The 22,068-nt window shown below is 46.4% G+C and overlaps 1 protein-coding gene across 6 annotated transcripts in view; it reads right to left on the bottom strand.

The window, feature by feature from the left end:
* LOC142556982 (uncharacterized) overlaps positions 1–22,068 on the bottom strand; it is a 147,794-nt gene that overhangs the window by 14,678 nt on the left and 111,048 nt on the right. Inside the window, exon 1 of one of the 6 annotated variants that reach the window (XM_075668470.1) lies at positions 21,952–22,066. The exons of the other annotated variants lie outside the window; for them this stretch is intronic. The gene's annotated coding sequence lies outside the window, so the exon portion shown is untranslated. Of the gene's footprint in view, positions 1–21,951; positions 22,067–22,068 lie in introns of those variants that run through there. 6 annotated transcript variants of the gene reach the window in all.

Below are 22,068 nucleotides of genomic sequence, written 5' to 3'. Positions count from 1 at the left end.
TTGACAGTTCCGAGAATTGCGTAACGCTGTGCGGCCGCCCGTCCCATACAACCGCGTAGAGCGCAGGACTCTGCGATTCTAGACGTACTGCGCTCACTGCAAAAGGTTAGAAAAACATCCACATAAGCACAGCAGAGAAGTGGCTACGTGAGGCGGTTCGACCGATAACTGTAGAAGCGTCATTCAAAACAAGTAATTGTTCTCCACTTCCGGCGGCGTTTTCTCTACTTCCTTTTTAAATAAAAAGATGTTGATCCATAAATATACTCATATACAACAGTTAACTTTTTTATTATTCGCTTTTGCTTGCAGTTTGGTTGTTGCCTTGGCTCTCTCCCTTAGTAGATCGCTTAATTTCTCAACTCCTTGCTATTTTTGTTTCCAGTTGCCAATTTTGAACGAAAAGTGCTATACAGTTAGGGAAAAACAGACGAGGTAACGGGCGACAGTCATCTTGCTCATGGGTTTAACGGTTATCACAAGGTTTCATGATGGATGCTCTTTCACATTATTTTATTTCCCACCTTATCGAACTCATATCACGTGTATATAGTTCCAGGCATCTGCCGGCGTCGCGGCGAGTCGTAACTCAAGGAAACAATGAAGCAAAGGGATAAGTTGAACGCAATTGGCGTTTTCTCCGGCCGCAACTCGTTCCATGAGAGTACAGACCAGCTGAGTAACAGCCGCATCCCTCTCCTGGTCCCAGGATCAGCCTAAACAAAGAAAGTTGAACTAACAAAAGCAACAGCTATGCGCGTGACGGTTGAATAGATGGTGACAACTGAACGTATCTCGAATTAATCGCGCGGGTGCGGAATCTAAGAGAAAACTGTCCTTCACATTACAAGAGATGCTGATAACTACCACCATCTAAAAAGAGTGAAAAAGGCAGCATAATGCTGACCGATGAACAGCTGCGAAGTCTCAACATTGATCTGGCGGCGCTTTAGGAATGTGTGAGGAGTGGTGGCGTGGGTGGGGAGGGGGGGTATGCCACTTGATTTCGGGGGGGGGGCCCGGCCCCCCTGGGTACGTGCCTGGTTTGGCAACAGCGCCGACCACCACCACCACAAAGCCCAACGCGGGGACGCAGCAGAGCTTGTGTACAAGTCTGCACGACACCAGTCGTACGCCGTCACTATAACCAAATATGGTGTACCCAAGGTAGGATAGCTACACAAGGTTAACCCTTGCTGCCAAGGAGAAAGGAAGTAAATGGAAGAGAGAATAAGACAGGAAAGGTAAAAAAGTTAGAGAGAAAGACGAAGATTTGAGGAGAGAGAGACAGGAAAAGGCGACTGCCGATTTCCCCCAGCTGGGTCAGTCTGGAGGGGCCGTCTATGTGAAGCAGAGGGCAAAAAGGTGTGCTGCCTCCGCAGGGAGGCCATAAAGGTCCAAACAACCAGCATCGGCTCAGCCCCCAGGATCCCCCTTTCCCCAGACACGGCTAAGCCACGCATGGCTACACGTGGGAGAATTCCAACCCTCGTGTGCTCGGGTACGTGGTGTCGCAACGCACCAAACGCCTGCTGACGCAGATGCCCCTGCGGGGTAGTGGTTACGTGCTCATCTGCTGACCTGAAGGTCACGGGTTCAATTTCCACCTCGGAGGTGTCATTTTACAGCGAAGCTGTTTACCTCTACCAACCGGCGATTCTTTCGTGGCGTTCACAGAAAACTCGGCTCCATCACCTGGCCACCATCACGAAGGCGTGCTTTGCCATGTTGCAGGAACCACACTCGATCTCGCTTGCCTCTCTCAATGTGAGATCGCTTGGTCTTCATTCCAAAGATATAATGCATGACTTCGTACTAAACGAGGTTCAGGTGCTGTCTCTCGGAAACATGGACGGACATAGTCGCCGAAGGGACCGGCTACGTTGGAATAATGGCTGCAAAATGAAGTGACAACCACTCTGCCAGAGTCGACGTCTCCACATGAAAAGAAGCGTGCGTGAATGCGAACACGCTTAAGTCTGACCCGGTCGACTGTGGCGATGTATATGCCATGAAAACCCGCAATATAATCGTCATTTTTACCATGTACGTTTCGCTGGGCATTTCCAAGGCCGACACAGAGTGGTTCATGCGAACGCACTTTGCAGTGTTGGCGAGAGATAACAGTACGCGTTTCATCATCGTGGGGGACTTTAATATCGACATTTCGAAACCGGAAAACAAGTGGTTCGTAGACTTTGTATTCGAAGAGTTTGTACTACAGTGTTACACAGAAAAGAAACTACCAACCAACATCCGTGACTCAAGTGTCGACCCAACGTCGGCGAAGAACGTGGCAACTGTCAAAACCGAAAACCTCAGTGTATACCACAGCGATCATAAAACCATCGTGAATGTAATTGTCCAATAAGTGGTTATACACTGCATTTTACAGTGTACTCATTTAATTCGGTAGACTAAAATAGGTTAAGTGGATGCATGGTAACAGCTTCGTTGGCAATCCAGTTTCACAGAGTGGATTGGGCCTTCAATTTTTTTTCATGGAGGTTAAATGTTAGAGGCCTGTGTACTTAGTTTAGGCCCCCTTTATAGAACCCCAGGGGTTTTATATTTCCGGAGCCCTCCACTACGACGTCTCTCATAATCATGTTGTTTTGGGACATAAAACCAGTTATTACTTGACAATTTAAATGTTAACATTGTGTTGAATATGAGTAATTCATTTTTCCTGCAGACTGGATTGCCTCTGCAGAAAGTGGCCAAGCCTTCGCACAGTGCAAGGTTTGCTCCTCTGAGGTATGGGCACACTATGCGGGCCTGACTAAGCATGCCGAAACAAGAAAGCACCGCACAAGAGTGGCGCCAAGCGACCAGCACCAGTTGCAAGATGTTCTCACGCCTGCTCTTGCGTTTGACGAAGAACAAAAGAAAGCGCTCTTAAAATTGCTCTTTTCAATGCTTGCCACATGCCGATAAGATGTGTGGATGAGCTTTCAGATCTACTCAAAAGGAGAGCTCAAGTTTGACCTTGTGATGCACCGAACAGAGTGCACAGCACCAATCCCTGGAGTCCTGGCACAATATTTCGCCAAATATCTATGGAAGGACAATTCAGAGAAGCCTTATTCGCTGTTAGTCGATGAGTCAGCCGACGTTTCAGTCAGAAAGCTGGTATGTGTGTCAGTACGGTATCACAGTCCAACTGTGCAAAAAATAATGATATGTCGCACACCTAGGCGACAAGGCGTCACAGCTAGGCATGCACCGTGGTAGCGGCACAAACATTATCACTATTGGTTGTGCTTAAAAGCGCCGGCATTCAAGCTGGCGCGTGCTTTCATTCCTGTAACACAGAGCCGGGCAGTTTGCCCGCCGCTGTTAAGCTTATGGCTAAATAAAGCCGTATTGCTCTTGCTAAACCGTTGCACTGTCCTTTCGTCAGACACGACATAGACTTGCGACGAGGATCGGATACTGCCAGCAAGGAACAAGCTCCTGCCTGACAACAACGGAATTCACCTGCTGATAGATTACGCACGGTCAGTTGAGGAGCAGAGCCGGTTGGGACAGTATGGCGAAGGCGACGAGTCTGCAGCTGGGGCGAGTAGAACATTTCAACAATAATATTCGGAGGGTCGGACGGTGGACGCGTTCATCAGCATATTGGGTCCACAGACGTATTTGCTCCTAAAGTCACTCGTCGCTCTAGATAAGCCGTCCTCGAAGTCCCTGGAAAGCTTGTGTGAGCTGCTTCGTAAATATTTGTCCCCTGAATGGTCAGTCACAGTTGAGCGAGCAAAGTTTCATCGCCGAAGGCAAAAGGAACACGAAACGATACCACAGTATGTGGCGGAGTTACGGGCATTGGTGCAAACATGCGAGTTTAGTGCACTTCTTGATGAGTCGCTTGGAGACAGATTTGTGTGTGGTTTGCTCAGAGTCGACATTCAAAGCACTTGTTTTCGGAAGACAAGAATCTAAAGTTTCAACGATCCATTGACCGCACAACAGCTTTGGAAGCTGCGCTTGCTAACGCTATAGCTGCTCATTCAAAGCCTGAAAGCGAGTTCGGGGTGCATCAGTTGCCTACCAGGGGAACAAGGAAATGCTTCCGCTGTAACTCAACTCCCACTGCCAATGCGTGTCCGCACGTCAATCCGACTTCTTTTTCTACAACAAGAAAGGGCACATTCAGAAAGCCTGCCTAAGGTGGCAAGGAGAATTGTGGCCAAAGCGAAAAGCGACCAGTATAGAACGTTCGGGTGTTACAACCGTCAGAACTACCCATGCAAAGTGTTGCAATGAAAGAGGTAGAAACAGGAGACCTCATCATGCTGAGATTAATCGTCGAAGGTGTTCCCTTTCAAATGGAGCTTGATACAGGAGCTGCCATTTCGGTAATGCCCTTGGGTCAATTTCGCTCTCTTTTTCTGGCAGAACCTCTGAAGCAAACTAAGTTGACGCTCAGGACTTACACGAGCAAACCTGTGGAGCCATGCGGTGTTTGTTTTCTTAGAGTTGAGCACAACGACCAGTGCAAGCGCTTGCCACTGTACGTGCTTCCCCAGAGCGGGCCAGTGCTGTTCAGGCGCAGCTGGCTTCAGCAAGTGCGCGTCGATTAGAGCCAAGCAACAGCTACAGGGGGAGACATTAGTAAGCGCTCAACGACTTCCCGAGCTACAATCCTTGCTTGACCGCCATAAGGACCTCCTCAGGAACGAGCTAGGCACCATCCGAGGTGAGAAGGCGACTCTTGTTTTCAAAGATGGGGAGACGCCAAAATTTTTCAAAGCTCGAAGCATTCTGTTCTCTCTAAAAAGTACTGTTGAGCATGAGCTGTCTAGACAAGAACAGATGGGCATATTGACACCGGTAAAGAGTAGAGAGTACACCATTCCGGTGGTGCCAGTTTTGAAGCGGGACGGGTCAATAAGAGTATGCGGTGACTACAAGCTGACACTGAACTCTGATACTACACTGATACTAGACGTAGAACATTACCCGTTACCCAAGCCCGACAAGCTGTTTGCAGCCGTCGCTGGCGGACAGCAATTTTCTAAAATTAATCTTAACAGGGCGTACCAGCGAGTAGAAATGGATCGAGAGTCAAAACGGTACCTTACGCTTAACACCCACAAGGGTCTTTACGCCAGCCATGAATTGTCTGCTCTTTGGAATTGCTTCGGCACCTGCAATATTCCAAGAAATGGATATCTTGAAGGGCCTCAACTTTGTGTTTTGCTACATTGACGATATCCTAATTACGGGTCGCTCGAAGGAAGAACACTTGCAGAACCTTGACACAGTTCTCAAAAGACTATTACAATGTTGAATTCACGTCAAGCCATCGAAGTGCGAATTCTTTCGTGACGAGCTGACTCACCTGGGCCATCTAATCAACAAACACGGCATCCACCCAACGGACGAGGAACTGGCCGCGATAACCAAGGCACCGGCGCCAACTGATAAGCACCAACTTCAATCGCTGCTAGGCCTCATCAATTACTATGGAAAGGTCGTTCCAAAGTTATCCACCGTTCTTTTCCCCTTAAACAGGCTCTTGCAGAAATACGTCGCCTGGAATTGGAACACGGCTTGCGATCGTGCCTTTCAGCACATCAAGCAGCTGCTTTTGTCAGTTCGGATCTTGGCGCACTATGATCCAAACCTGCCCCTGCAGTTATATTGTGATGCGTCCGCCTACGCGGTAGGTGCAGTGCTGTCCCAAATTTTTTCCGACGGTCAGATAAGGCCAATAGCATATGCCTCACGCACCTTGAGTCATGCCGAGAAAGGCTATAACCAATTAGAAAAAGAAGCCTTAGCTCCTGTGTTCAGCGTTCAAAATTCCTTTACTAGGTACGTGTATGCAAGGCATTTTGTTTTGATTACGAACCACAAGCCTTTGGCTACAATTTTTGGTCCCACGACTGGCATACCAGCAATTGCCGCTGCAAGACTACAATGATGGGCAGTTGGTTTGTCGGCCTATTCTTTTTCATTAAAGTTCCGGCCTTCCGCACAGAACGCTGACGCAGATTGCTCGTCTAGGCTGCCAATACCACAGCCGATGGTCGAAGACCAGGAAGAATCTTTTTACGACCTACACTTCAACACTATGCCGATCAATAGCAATGATATTGCTCATGAAACTTTACGTGATGCTACCTTGCGTACTGTGACCCATCATATCTTGTCAGGCTGGCCGCGTAGAGTCCCGAATGCAATCAAACCTTTCTTTCATAGATGACTAGAACTGTCCATACATCGAGGATGCATTATGCTACGAATGCGCATACTTGTTCCCGAAAAATTCCGCACATTCATTTTGGACAAGTTGCACCTTGGTCATCCAGGTGTTATTCGCACCAAAGAACTAGCAAGGAGCTACGTTTGGTGGCCTACTATCAATAGTGACATAGAGCGTCTCACCGCGTCTTACAGCACTTGCACGTCTAATCGCAATCTGCCGTCTAAAGTGCCCTTGCATCCTTGGGCATGGCCTACGTGCCCTTGGCAACGGTTGCATGTCGATTTTGCTGGCCCGATAAACGGAGTGACGTACCTCGCGGTGGTTGATGCACATTCGAAGTGGCCAGAGGTGTTTCCAATGCGGACAACCACCACTGAAGCAACCATTTCATGCCTACATGAACTGTTTTGCAGATTCGGATTTCCCGAGACGTTACCCAGACAACACTCGACGTCCTGAGTACATTCTCAAAAGGTACAAACGTCCTCGTTCGTTCTTTGTTGTTCTAAGGATGTCCTGTGGACATCATGAAAAGGTACAGGCGTCCTCGTCCGTTCTGCATCCTTCTGATGTCCTGAGCATGTCAGTTGCAGGATTATCCTAGAATTGTCCTCAAACGGATGTGTTCAGGATAACAAATCTGTTAATCACTTGGAAAGCTGCTAGTTGCGAAATAAATGTTGTTTAAGTGTTGTTTTATTACGAAATACAATTAAAAATAGCTGGCTAAGTTTCAAAAATAGCTGGTTATGTGGTTATGTGTAAATAGCTAGTTATATAAGGTTATGAAGTTACGATGATAACCTAATTATGACGTTTGCCTAAACTGAAAGAATATTGCCATAAGTTGTCAATGCAAATTTGGTAAATGAGCTATTTTCCTTAGCTGTCTCTCTTACGGGCTGCTCGGCAAAAAAAATAATCATTATAAAGAATAAAATTTTGTTGGAAATCGCCATTCCCGCATTTTTTTTTTTTGCCGCTGGCAACACTGGGATGAAGTCAAGCCAAGCCCGAGCCTCCCATTCTGGCGGGGCGCTCAATAAAAAAAAAAATGGCGCAGTGCGAAGCAGTCGCTGATGTTGAACTCATGACAGCAGAAAATGATCTGGAGCCAGATGTGAATGCCGGTTGAACTAGCTGTAGTGAATTAGCTAGTAGCACTGTGTGTTATCTTTTTATGTGCTTCCTAGTGTCCATGTTACATTTAGCGCTGCATCAAAAGTATTCCTCATGATTCACCAAGACTCCCCCCCCCCCCCACCTTCACTACCCATGTTTTACAGATGCAGCAATTTTATGGTCTTCGCGGCAGCAGCATAGGACCCGCAACACAGCGCATTTTAGAAATTTTGCTAAGCCAAGAAGTGGCTGTGCAGTACAGTTGGCTTGGCAAAAAAAGGAGAGAAAAGTTTTTCTGCATTGCAAGTGGCTGACACAATCACAAGTAAGGCATTGACTGCCTGAATGTTTATGGGGAACCAGCGCTGGAGTTTTCACGACGCCTGCAGCGTCACCCTGGCGGTCAGAACGTGCACAATGCAGCCGCTCCCGCGGACGAAAATTGCTACTGGTAGTGGCATTGCGTATCCTGAAAGTCAAAGGAAAACAAAAGGATGCCGACGATAATGTTGCATATACAAGTGCCGCAACTACGTCGAGATGAGGGAGGATGTATCCTTCTGCGTCTTTGCATCTAAACCCTACGTACAGGAATGGAGGCGGCGTTGGATCCAAGCAGTCAGGCGAGCGGAGTAAGTTCCCGTCTTGTCGCCCTGTCAAGCGGTATTGAGCTGGTTTCTAAATCGAATTTCGCGTGTGTGCTTGGTTTATTCGATAGTGAAGACGGTTAGCTGTGGCAGCCAGTACCAAACAGCAGAATCTACAGTCGGCATTTTGTAGGAAACAAAATGAGCAATAGCATGCACCGTCCGGCATATGTACCAACCGCTTTTCCTTCGCAATACCACCGCCAAGCCCCTTCCAATGCCACCGCACCAAGCGAACGATACGAAAGGTAAATATTATCCATCCATTGCCAAGAATTATGTGGGAGCAAAGCTGCTTTGGAATACGAGTTGTGTGCGCATACTGCCGGCGCAGGCGCGACTAAGCTGCCCATGTGTTTTTAAAAATGTGCATGCGGATAAGGACTTGGCGCTGAGATGCATCCCGTAAATTTATTTAATTAGTCTAAATGTAGCCAGGGTTGTTACGGATTAAGCAGCGGAGCACTCAAACCTTTGCTTGCGCGAGTCAGCTGATGCGATAAAGCTTTCTTCTCCATTGACTGCTGTGGCGAAGTAACATCAGAATTTTTTATGTCTAGCCAGAGAAATATGGAATATCTTCAGGCCAACTAATACTTCCGAAACCATAGCGCAGCACGACTGGCGCCATAGCTGCTAGATTTGCGAGGCAGGCTGCCACACAAGCATGGCAACGGCACACGGCGCAACCGTTGAAGAAACACACGTGCTCGCCGCGACACACTGTGAAAAATATATAAAGCTTAAAAAGCTTCTTTCGTCATTTCTTCACTTGATGGCGCTAGCTACTTTACGAAAACTGTCCACTTGAAGCGGCGCGAAAATGGAAACATACGAACTATAAAACGGCCGCGGACGTGTCGTCTGGTCGAGTGACTGGAATATGCCGCGTTTCATCGCCAGGGCGGCGTGCAACGCACTCTTTTCGACGCGCCGCCTATCCAGCGCTGATTCCCAATATTGTAGGTAAAAAGAAACTTGGTAGAACCATTTCCTTTCCCGCTTTAAAAAGTCAAAGCTGTACGGGTTTACATGCTTCACAAATGTCAAGCTGAGAAGTGTTAAACCAGCTGAGCCAAGTGCTATTGTACTTGGACAAGCTAAGATGGCTAATATGTAATTTTCTGTTGTTTCTGGATACTGTTAATGTTTGGCTTTGAGCTTGTATATACACAATGTTGCATAAGTAATCTCCAATGCATCTTTCAGGGGCTGTAATGCAAATTTTTTTTACATCAGAAGAAGTGATGTCGAGAGCATAATAAAGGTGTGGCTGCACCACTATGGCGAAAAACTGTGAAAACAGCAGGCCAAGGCTGCCACATCTGAAGGTAGTTTTGTATTTAGACTGTCGTGAAAAATACTCAAAACATTATTATCTTGCACTAATACTTAACATTTGGAGGCGAGTGTTCTTGTGCTTATGGGTTTGATCCCCATATGACAATTTGGATGCTGTCTGGCACCCAACATAGCTGCATGGTATGTCTGTTTGAGAAGTCGCACTTTGCTGTACTTGCAATATTGATATTCTTGCCATTATCAGTGCTCATCATCACAGTATATGATTTTTTTCTAGGCTCACTGGATGTGCACTCAGATTTTTTGGATTAAATGCCTCAAAGTTCAAGTACAGAGCCGAATTTCAAGGGGAATCACTTTGTTCAAGAATATTGCTGGCCTTGGCAAGGGCCAGCATAGTCATTCATAATATTCTAGTCAGGAAACTAAACTTCGTTGAGGAAATGTTGGCGTTGGCAAGTGCCACCACAGTCTTTGTTAGTTAAATGTGAGTTTAATGGCGCAAAAGCGGCTAAGGCTATGCTGCGCCAAACACGAGGTGTTCTAAAAAACAGTTTATAAAGTGAAAGACTATGTTAATAATCTATATTTTATGTAAAAATCCAGTGTCGTCTAAAAATTTACGCACGTCACCTAATGGGACTAGTGGATCATCGCCTAAAATTAGAGCAGGGTGTAACGGTATGTGTAGTTGATATAATTTGTGCAAAAGTGCTCGTCTGTGTGTTTCAATCTGCGTACATGTGAGTAATATGTGTATAACTGTTAGTGGCTGTTGACATTTCTCGCATGTTGGTGTGTCTTCTTTCCTAAGTAAGTAATTATGTGTGATGTGTGTGTGTCCAATGCGTAGTCGGCATAAAACTACTTCGATGAACCGCTCCTGATGATAGCATGACTTCCACTCCCCAACTATGGGTTTCGTGAGATGTAGCTTGTTGTCGGAGCAGCGGTCCCATTCGCGTTGCCATTTTACCGTTAAGGCTTTTCTAATTGCGCGGATGCTATCTTTATATGGGAGTGTTGTGTTTGTAATGTCTTTGTGCGCTGCCATCAATGCATATGTATCAGCTGCTTCGTTACCCGGTATCCCAACATGGCTTGGGACCCAGCAGAAACGAATTGTCCTCCCGTATTCGTTAAAAGCCACCATGTTTAAAATGTCTCCAATCAGGGGTTCACACTCAGATTTCAGATGTAGTGCCTTCAGTGTGCTTAAAGAATCTGTGTATATGACTGCATTTGTGTGTTTATCAGCGATAATTTTTTTAACAACAACCCATATAGCGAAAACTTCGGCCGTGAAAACAGAGGCGTGTTGTGACAATCGGATACTTTTTTCCCAATTTTCCGTTATGACCCCCACACCCACGTGTTCTTTCGTTTTGGAGCCATCAGTGTAATATTGCACGTTATTTTGATATTTGTCCTGAAGTTCACGGAATTCTTGTGTAATGTGTTCGCGTGGGGTGTCTTTCTTCTTTAAATGTGTCAATGTCCAGTCACATAACGGTTCAAAATCGTACCATGGGGGCAAACGCTGTGGCTTTCTGGCAACCTCGAGGACTTCGCAAGGAATGTCATAATCCCGGACATATTCCTCATATCGCAGGACAAGCGGTTTGATCATGTACGGTTTATTTGTATAGTGTAGGCGTGAGTTGCATTGTGTGAGGATGTTGTAGCATATGTGTTGTGGTGACGACTGAATTCTTAGTACGTAGGAAAAAGTGAGTAATGCTCTGCGCTGGTGTAAGGAGGGTTCATTACACTCAACATATAAACTTTGAATAGGTGAAGTTTTGTAGGCACCACTTGCCAGTCGCAATCCAAGGTTATGTACTGGATCAAGTCGTTGGATGTAGGACTGTCTGGCTGAGCCGTAAACAATAGAGCCGTAGTCTAAAAGGCTGCGAACAAGAGAGCGGTAAGTACGTAAAAGACACGTTCGGTCGGAACCCCAGTGCTTATGAGATAAAACTTTCAGGATATTCAATGCTTTATTAGCCTTAATCTTTAGTGTTTTAATGTGGGATAGGAAGTTTAGTTTTTTGTCAAAAATTACTCCCAAGAATTTATATTCTTGTTTTACCGGCAGCGCGACATTATTCAATTTTACATCCGGGTCTAAGTACAACCCTCGTTTTTGCGAAAAAAGCACTGTAACAGTTTTCTGAGTAGAGAAGCGGAAGCCATTTTGCTCAGCCCATTCCATTAGTTTATTTATTGTTATCTGGAGCTGTCTTTCACATGTTCGAAAGTTTGAGGCGCGGCATGCTATTTGCAGATCATCGACATATATGGAGTGCATAACGGAGGTGGGAATAACTTTGTTGACAGAGTTCATTTTTACTATAAAGAGTGTTGTGCTCAGTACGCAACCTTGTGGCACGCCGTTTTCTTGGATAAATGTGCGCGAGAGCACAGTGCCTAGACGGATTTGGAAAGTTCTGTTGGACATAAAATCAGCGAGACAGTTTAGCATTTTGCCACGGATTCCTAACGCGGCGAGATCACGTAAGATACCAAATCTCCACGTGGTGTCGTACGCTTTTTCAAGGTCGAAGAACACTGCCAGGCAGTGCTGCTTTTGTAGAAATGCTTCACGTATTTCGTGTTCAAGTCGGACGAGGTGGTCTGTCGTTGAACACCCTTTTTTATAGCCGCACTGGTGAAAATCGATGGAGTTACGTATATCAAGCGTGAAAGTTAATCTCGCATTTACGACACTTTCGTATGATTTCGCCAAACAGCTTGTGAGGGCAATGGGTCGAAAGCTGCTTGGGGATGTGGGGGATTTACCTGTTTTTAAAAAAGGCACAACTATTGCGTTTTTCCAACTTGTTGGCATGCTTCCCGATTCGAATACTCTGTTAAAAAATTTAAGGAGAGCATTTACGGATGCTGGGGACAGGTGTGCAAGCATGGAATAATGAATCCGGTCAGGACCTACTGCAGTTTTCTTGCCAGCAGAGAGAACCCTGTTAAGCTCTTGTAGCGTAAATGGAGCGTTGTTTTCGTCCCTTGACATACACACAGTTGGTAGCTTCTCTTTTTCTGCCGACAGTTTGTATTTTAAGAACCTGTTTGAATAATTAGCCGAGCTAGAGATGTTATAGAAATGTTCCCCAAGTATATTCGCTTGTTCTTGTAGTGTTGTCTGAGTGCCTGAAGGTGTAAGTATGGGTATCGTGTATGGTGAGTAGTCCCCCTTAAACTTTCTGACCTGGTCCCACATCCTTTTGGATGTAACGGTGCTATTAATCGTAGATACATATTTTTGCCAAGAACATTTTTCTGCCTGTCTCCGGATATATCGAGCTTTCGCTTTGGCTTGTTTAAAATTTAGAAGGTTGTTATGTGTTGGGTACCTGCGTAAGATTCCCCAGGCCTTATTTTGCTGCTTTTTTGCTATGGTGCATTCATGTGTCCACCAAGGATTAAGCTTTTTCGGAACAACGTCGGAAGATTGCGGAATGGCCTTTTCGGCTGCAGAAATAATACAGTTAGTAAATTGTTCATTAATTTCGTCAATGCTTAAATCTGTTAAAGTAAGCTCCTCCAGCCTGGCACTTTCTGCGAAAACAGACCAGTCTGCCATTTGTAGTTTCCAACGGCGCGGTTTGTGAGATATAATGGGTAGTGTTGATGTGAGGTTGATTATAGCAGGTAGATGATCACTGCCATATGATTTCTTCAGTACATCCCATTTAAAATCGGTAAAAATGTCGGGAGAGCAGAATGCTAAATCAATGCAGCTAAAAGTACGTGAACTGGGTGAAAAATGAGTTGGCGCACCTGAATTTAAAAGACAGATGTTATTAGTCAAAATAAAATCTTCGATAAGTTGTCCTCTTTGGTCATTCTTATCGCTACCCCAAAGAGTGCAGTGAGCATTAAAATCACCAACTAAAACAAAAGGCTCCGGCAGCTGGTCAATTAAATCTTCCAAATCTCGAGTTGTGAAATGGCTATGGGGAGGAATGTATAATGAACAGATGGTTACAGTCTTAAATGACAAAACGGTGACAGCTACTGCCTCGTGCGGAGTATTTAATGAAACGTTCCGTGTAGGGATGCCGCCTTGAACGACAATAGCGACACCTCCTGATAGCCGACTGGAGTGTTCGCGGTCCTTTCTGATAACTGTAAAGCCTTTAAGGAAATTTGTATGCTTTGGTCCTAGATACGTTTCTTGAAGGCAGAATGCCACTGGTGATAACTTATTTATGATATCTTTGATGTCACCTAGATTGTGAATTAGGCCTCTGCAGTTCCAATGAATGATAAAAGCCATCTTATTGGAATCGGGAAAAAATACAAATTGTAGGTGGCATCTATTTAAAACCTGGTTACTCTTATGAAGGGCGGTAACCGCTCAGGTTACCTTTCCCTTTCTCACAGAAGTTAAAATATGTTTCTCCTTCTGTGTGCGCTCCAAGGAGCGCGGGTCTTTTGGCGTCAATGACGCCGGGATTTTTGGATCGACGTCCATCGCCTTTTCCGAGGCACTGGACGATCGAGAGCCAGGCGCCGAGACGCGCGTCTCGGGCCGTGGGGTACGCTTCAACTTCGGGCCCTGCGGCACTGTTGTCTGCGGGCCCGTATTCGTTGCTGGTGGAGCAGTACTGGCTGCAGCCACCAAGGGGGCGGTTGGGGTTTCTACAGGGGTACCGGAAGTGGACCCTGTAGATTCCTGAGACTGGTGTGGCGCTGCCCCCTGCCGCGTCACACTGGCATAGCTTACTTGAGGTAAGTGCGCCAACCTTTTCCTCGCTTCATAAAATGAAATCTTTTCCTTTACAGTTATTGCAATTATTTCTTTTTCTCTTTTCCAGCAAGGGCAGCTTCGCGAGTAAGCTGGATGGTCGCCCTTGCAATTGACACATTGTGCGGGAGCATTGCAGTTGTCAGATGGATGGTCGTTGGCGCTACACTTTGCACATGTCTCCTTTCCTCTTCATGATTGTGATGCATGTCCGAACCTTTGGCACTTGAAGCACCGCCTCGGGTTCGGTATGTATGGTCGGACGTTGATTTTGAGGTACCCTGCGTCGAGTGAACTTGGCACAGTACTGGAGCCAAATGTAAGTATTACGTGTTTTGTGGGGATCTGTTGGTCGTTTCGTCGAAGTGTTATCCTTTGTACCTTGATTACATGTTGCTCCTGGAATCCCTCAAGGAGCTCTTCGTCACTGAGGTTCATGAAATCTTCTTCTGATATTACTCCTCTGCTGGTGTTGAGCGAGCGATGTGGGGAAATTGTGACATTAGTGTCACCGATGCTTTTGAGTTCACTGATTTTTTCGACTTGTTCTTTCTTTGTCAGTTCGAGGAGGAGGTCTCCACTTGCCATCTTTGATGCTTTGTAGCCTGATCCGATCGCGTTCGATAGGCATTTAGATACTATGAAAGGTGATAGTTTTCTAATAGTTGTGTCGCCTTCACTGTGAAGGACATGGAACTTTGGGAAGGTGTCATAGTTTGGTTTTAATAGGAACTGAAATGTTGCTTCGGTGCGCCCTCGTTTTGGAGGGCGATCTTGGAGGGGGGGAAAAGCGTTTGCCATGTAAACACTGGGAAATTCGGCGGCGATGGTGGCCACCCACCACCGAGCCCAACAAGGGGACGCTACAAGGTTGGAAGAGAACCTGCAGACGCCAGCCGTGCATCGCCGCTATAACCTAATATATATACCCAAGGCAGGATATATTACACACGGTTAACCCTTGCCGCCAGGAAATACGGAAGTAATTAGAAGTGAAGAGAAGACAGGAAAGATGTAAAAGTAGGAGATAAAGACGAAGATTCGAGAGGAAGAGATAGGAAGAGGCGACTGCCGATTTCCTCCAGGTGGGTCAGCCTGGAGGTGCCGTCTATGTGAAGCAGAGGCCAAAGAGGCGTGTTGCCTCCGCCGGGGGGCCTTAAAGGTCCAAACACCCGGCATCGGCTCAACCCCCAGGATCCCCCTTTCCCCGGACACGGCTAAGCCGCGCACGGCTACACGCGGGAGGGTCCAACCCTCGTGTGCTCGGGTACGTGGTGTCGCAACACACCAAACGCCTGCTGACGCAGACGCCCCTGCGGGGACCACAGTCTTTCATAATAAACTCTAGTCATTGGGAAACTGGTTATATTTGTGTTTGCTTTAGCAGGTGCCATGACCATTACCCGTATGCATTGCCTGCTACAGATATTATGTACAGCCAGGTAGATTCATTTTCGTTGGTACAGAAAAATTACATTTTCTTCCAGCCGGAATTTCATCCATGATTCAAAAGGCAGAATTGACATTATCTGGGCACAGTGCTCATGGCACCTTCAACATGGAGTTTTGTGCAATAGATGAAGTAGCCGAGTCAATGTACAACCACATGTCAGGCAATTAAGCAGAACCAAACCTTACTGTGCATGTGTTGAAAATTAGCTGATCATGGCAAGAGCTTGTGCTACTTTTGTCACGTAATGCCCTGTCAGCATTGGCTGTTTAATATATGTAAATTAGCCTTGTATATTAACCAGCAAGCCGACGCTACCAAGGCATTCCATTCATTAATGATAGACTTCTGGATGTAGCAATATATGCGGCCTATAAGCATGCCTTAGTGTTATGTTCTGCTAAAAGCTAAACAAGGATATTGAATGCGAAAATTCAGCATTCAAGGAAGCCTAGAGTGCACCCTAATAAGTCCTCAAAACATCCTAGAAGAATCCCTGTGGACTACCTGAGGATGTGCCAAGGCCGGACATGAGGACCTCTCTAGGCCTTTGCAAGGACCAGTAGAGGATGTCCTCAGGACGTTGCAATGTCCTTGTGAGCACGTACTAAGGACATACTCAGGACGTCAGTGCATTGTCTGGGTAGTGTCCAACAGCACTCAGTTCACTTCTGCAGATTTTCAGGAGTAGCTGCAGCGAGTAGGAACCAGACACATGAGAACAGCTCCGTATCATCTCAGCAGCAACGGTCTGGCAGAACGTTTCGTCCAGGCGCTGAAGAGTGCACTTCGGAAGTACAGCCAATCCACATCACCGTCGGAGCTTGAAGACTTCCTCCTGTCGTACCGCAACACTCCGCAAGAGACTACTGTAGAAGCACCCTCTCTTTTGCTGTTGGGCAGGCGCCTCGGGACTAGGCTAGACCTCGTCAGGCCCTCCGCTTAGGAGCGGGTCGCCCCCAAACGGTTTCAGGACACCAGTCGCCGCAGGCATCGTGCGACTACGTTCAGCGAAGGAGACTTCGTGCATGTCCGCAATTTTTGCCGAGGACCAAGGTGGTTCAGTGCTACCGTCCTCGCCCACACCCGTCCAGTGTCGTATCATGTTAGTGTTGTGACCCCCCGGGGTGTGTGTGAGTCGGGGCGTCAGCGTAACCACATCGTACGTGCTCCAAACTCTGACGACACTGTGATCACAGCCACCGACTTCCACGATGAAGACCACGTCACAGCTGGCACTAGCGCTAGCTGCCCCACCAAGCCTGTGGAACAGCCGTCGACACCCAGGGAAGCCGCCGAACAGGGTCGCCGCTATCTACTACGTCAGCGCAAACCTCCCGACTGCTCCGGCACCTAATCCTACTACATGACAGTAAACAAGTGTGGGGGAAATTATATGTCGCGCGCCTAGGTGACAAGGCGTCACAGCTAGGCATGCGCCGTGGTAGCCGCACAAACATTATCACTCTTGATTTTGCATAAAAGCACTGGCATTTAAGTTGGCGCATGCTTTCATTCCTGCAACATAGAGCCGGGCAGTTCACCCGCCGCTGTTAAGTTGGTGGCTAAATAAAGCCGTATTGCGCTCGCTTCACCGTTGCACTGTCCTTCCGCCAGACACAACAAATAACCACCACTTTTCTGCACCAGGTGGAGACAGATGGAAAAGCAGATACCATCTACAATGCAGTACAACGGGCACACCGTGAGCGTGAGCTAAATCCAAAATATTGCATTTGACTTGCAACGGATGGCGCAAATGCCATGTGCGGCCACAATAACTCTCTATGGAAGAAAATGAAGGTCAATAACCCTTCGATTACACTTGTGAAATGTGCGTGTCACTCATCGGACCTGGTTGCTTCTAAAGCGATGGAGGCGATGCCAGCGAGCCCAGAATTTATGATCCACGAAACCCACAATTACTTTGCACACAGCAGCTCACAGGAGTCTATACGGCGACAGCAACACAACGCAGGAAAAGAATGAACCATTAAAGATTATTTCGGCCTCTGCCACAAGGTGGCTAGCAATTGCTGACTGTATCGAGAGAATACTGGCTCAAAGACAAGCGTGGTAAAGTTCAGGAGTGCGGCCAGCCAATTACCCATCACTTGGGTAATGGGTAAAAACGGGTAAACTCAAAACAAAATTTAATGTATTTTGTTTTGAGTTTTGGGCGGCTTCAATGCCAGGGTAGGCAAGAAGCAGGCTGGAGACACGTCAGTGGGGGAATATGGTATAGGGTTATAGGAATAGCAGGGGAGAGTTATTAGTAGAGTTTGCAGAACGGAATAATTTGCAGATAATGAATACCTTCTTCCGCATGTGGGAAAACTGAAAGTGGACGTGGAGGAGCCCTAATGATGAGACTAGAAATGACATAGACTTCATGCTTTGCGCTAACCCTGGCATCATACAAGGTGTGGATGTGCTCGGCAAGGTGCGCTGCAGTGACTATAGGATGGTAAGATCTCGAATGAGCTTAGACTTGAGGAGGGAACGGAAGAAACTGGTACATAAGAAGCTGATCAATGAGTTAGCGGTAAGAGGAAAAATAGAGGAATTTCGGATCAAGCTACAGAACAGGTATTCGGCTTTAACTCAGGAAGAGGATCTTAGTGTTGAAGCAATGAACGACAATCTTATGGGTATAATTAAGGAGTGTGCAATAGAAGTCTGTGGTAAGTTCGTTATACAGGATACCGGTGCGCTATCGCAGGATAAGAAAGATCTGATTAAGAAATGCGAATGTATGAAAGCCTCCAACCCTACAGCTAGAATAGAACTGGCAGAACTTTCCAAGTTAATCAACAAGCGTAAGATATAGCTGACATAAGGAAGTATAATATCGATAAAATTGGGCATCCTCTCAGGAACGGAGGAAGCCTAAAAGCAGTGAAGAAACTAGAAACAGGCAAGAATCAGATGTATGCGTTAAGAGTCAAAGCCGGTAATATCATTACTAATATGGATAAGATAGTTCAAGCGGCTGAGGAGTTCTATAGAGATGTATACAGTACCAGTGGCACCCATGACAATAATGGAGGAGCGAATAGTCTAGAGGAATTTGACATCCCATAAGTAATGCCAGAAGTAAAGAAAGCCTTGGGAGCTATGCAAAGGATGAAGGCAGCTGGGGAGGATCAGATAACAGCAGATTTGTTGAAGGATGGTGGGCAGATTGTTCTAGAAAAACTGGCCACCCTGCATACGCAATGCCTCATGACCTGGAGCATACCGAAAGCTTGGAAGAACGCCAACATAATCTTAGTCTTAGTCATAATCCATAAGAAAGGGGATGCCAAAGAGTTGAAGAAATATAAACCGATCAGCTTACTGTCCATAGCCTACAAAGTATTTACTAAGATAATCGCAAATAGAATTAGGAACACCTTAGACTTCTGTCAACCAAAGGCCCGGGCAGCATTTCGTAAAGGCTACTCAACAATAGACCGTATTGACTCTATCAATCAGCTGATAAAGAAATGTGTGGAATATGACGAACGCTTTATATAGCTTTCATTGATTACGAGAAAGCGTTTGATTCAGTCGAAACCTCAGCAGTCACGCAGGCATTACAAAATCAGGGTGTAGATGAGCCGTATGTAAAAATGCTGAAAGATTTCTATAGCGGCTGTACAGACACCGTAGTCCTCCATAAAAAAAAGCAACAAAATTCCAATAAAGAAGGGCATCAGGCAGGGAGATACGATCTCTCCAATGCTATTCACAGCGTGTTTACATGAGGTATTCAGAGACCTGGATTGGGAAGAATTGGGGAATAAGAATTAGTGGAGAATACCTCAGTAACTTGCGATTTGCTAATGATATTGCCTTGCTACTAAGCAAGGCAATATCATTAGCAAATCGCAAGTTACTCAGGGGACCAATTGCAATGCATGCTCACTGACCTGGACGGGTAAAGCAGAAGGGTGGGTCTAAAAATTAATCTGCAGAAAACCAAAGCAATGTTTAACAGTCTCGGAAGAGAACAGCAGTTTACAATAGGTAGCGAGGCACTGGAAGTGGTAAGGGAATACATCTACTTAGGGCAGGTAGTGACCGCGGATCCGGATCATGAGACTGAAATAATCAGAATAAGAATGGGCTGGGTGCATTTGGCAAGCATTCTCAGATCATGAACAGCAGGTTGCCATTATCCCTCAAGAGAAAAGTGTATCACAGCTGTGCCTTATCAGTACCCACCTACTGGGCAGAAACCTGGAGGCTAACGAAAAGGGTTCTACTTAAATTGAGGACGACGAAACGAGCTATGGAAAGAAGAATGATGGGTGTAACGTTAAGGGGATAAGAAGAGAGTAGATTGGGTGAGGCAACAAACGTGGGTAAATGACATCTTAGTTGAAATCAAGAAAAAGAAATGGGCATGGGCCGGACATGTAATGAGGAGGGACGATAACCGATGGTCATTAAGGGTTACGGACTCGATTCCAAGGGAAGGGAAGCGTAGCAGGGGGAGGCAGAAAGTTGGGTGGGCGGATGAGATTAAGTGTGCAGGGACAACATGGCCACAATTAGCACATGATTGGGGTAGTTGGAGGAGCATCGGAGAGGCCTTTGCCCCGCAGTGGGCGTAGCCAGGCTGATGATGATGATGTAGCATACGAGCCATACAGACAAGCGTGGCTCGGCCAATCAGCCATCACGTACATTATATATATATAATGACACGTGTATTTAACTTTATCGGGCGACCACGTTTCGCCGCCTAACAAATGTTATCGCGCAGCGCGGGATGCACCTGCATGTATCCGAAGTTTCTGGAAAGTTATCGATGCTTCTATCCGCTGTCTGTTGTCGCCGAACCTTGTGTTATCTGATTGCATTGCGTGACGCGAATGGTGTAGAACTTTGTGGAAGGCACGCGGGTCCCAACGATTAGTCTGGAACATTCGATGACTACTGTATAAAAGCCAACGCGCTTGACCCGCTGATCAGATTTTCGACGATCGCCGAGTGTGTTCGCCGCTACCGTTGTTCGTTGAGTGTAGCCTGTTTTTGAGGGCACAAGTTCGCCCAATAAAACACTCATTTCGATAATCACAGTTTTGCTGCCGTCTTAACCGTCACTATTACGCGACAATAATGTATGTTATGTTTATAATCTGTGTGTATAATTACCCCTGCGCAGGACAGGGATAATTGGAGATCGCAGGGTGAGGGCTTTCCCAGTCAAAGTGAACTGCTCCAAATGGTCCCAGAAGTAGATATCAATTGGACCAAAATGGAATTAATTGGAAGCAAATTGGAGTGCTGCACTTGAATTGGAAAAAAACTATTGGACTTCAGCGTTCCAGTTGGTCATTCCAATTGGTTCACCATTTTCTATTTCGTATCCCAGTTGGAATGTTTGTTAGTCCAGTTGGGTGCACACATTCCAATTGGAGACCCATTGGAACAGTGATTTCCAGTTGGTCTCCGAATTAGAATGCCTGTATGCATCGAATTGGTTGTACATCTCCAATTGGAGTAGACATATTGGAACATTGCTCTTACAATTAAAATTCTGGTTGTAATGTTTCTTGCTAACATGACAGCCTAATTAAAGTTCATTTTGCTCAGGTTAGAATTCTACACCCATTAACCACCTAATTATTTCTTGACAACTTTCCAATTTAAACCCATGCTATAGGGTATTTCAAGAGCTACATGTCTTACACTGTTTGGACTCCTAAGAATTTTTGCTCGATTTTTAAATATATTATAGGGTCCATGCTATCTCAAATTTCGACAGCTGGGCATTGCCAGCTGTGTACTTACATTTTACACTGTAAAATGTAGGTAGCTCTACAAGTCTGTGTAACCTTGTGATGTGTGTGGTGCGTGACATGGTGCGGTGGTCGGGTGAACTCCAGCTGGCTCGGGTCCGGAACGTGACGGCCCGTCTTCAACTCCCGGTCCGGTGGCCGACCTTCTCCTGGCGTCGCTTCCTGGAACTCTCCTGGCGTCTTCCCCTCCTGCCAGCGCGCCTCGCCTTTTCTTCCGCTCTGGCCGATTAGTCATTTTCCGATTGGCTGCCTGATGCCCCGTGGTCTTTTCCAATTGATTGGCATTTTACTCTTGTTTTCTTTTCTTGCGCCGCACATTCACGTGCCAGATGCTCTTCGGCGGCGTCATTTTCCTCCAGCACGGAATTCGTCTCAGCGCGCGCACTCCTTGTCGTTTGCTTCTGTCTGTCCCGACCATCGCACCATGTCGCGCACCACACACATCACATAACAATTTGTGATGCAAGGTTCTTGTACTCAAAGGTTCTGACGGTTCTCTTAGGTGGAGCCTCCGGGAAACCAATTGAGGACAAAGCTGTTGGTTTTGAAAACACACACACTTTTAATGAAACTAGAAAGAGGCTTAAAATAAATAGAAGGAAATAGAAAGCATAAAATAGACGCTCAAACAGACATCACGGCAGTAAGGAACTCACTTGGGGCTAGTATGACGTTAACTAGTGCGCGTGTCCGGGCTTGCCACGACGGCAGGGACGCATAACAGTCTCGACGCGGAGACAGGCGACAAGTTGATGAAAGGAGTTGCGCCGGTC

The sequence above is a fragment of the Dermacentor variabilis genome, chromosome 9 (genome assembly GCF_050947875.1).
Source record: "Dermacentor variabilis isolate Ectoservices chromosome 9, ASM5094787v1, whole genome shotgun sequence".
Lineage (NCBI taxonomy): Eukaryota > Metazoa > Arthropoda > Arachnida > Ixodida > Ixodidae > Dermacentor > Dermacentor variabilis.
This window is presented reverse-complemented; position numbering and strand designations above follow the sequence as displayed.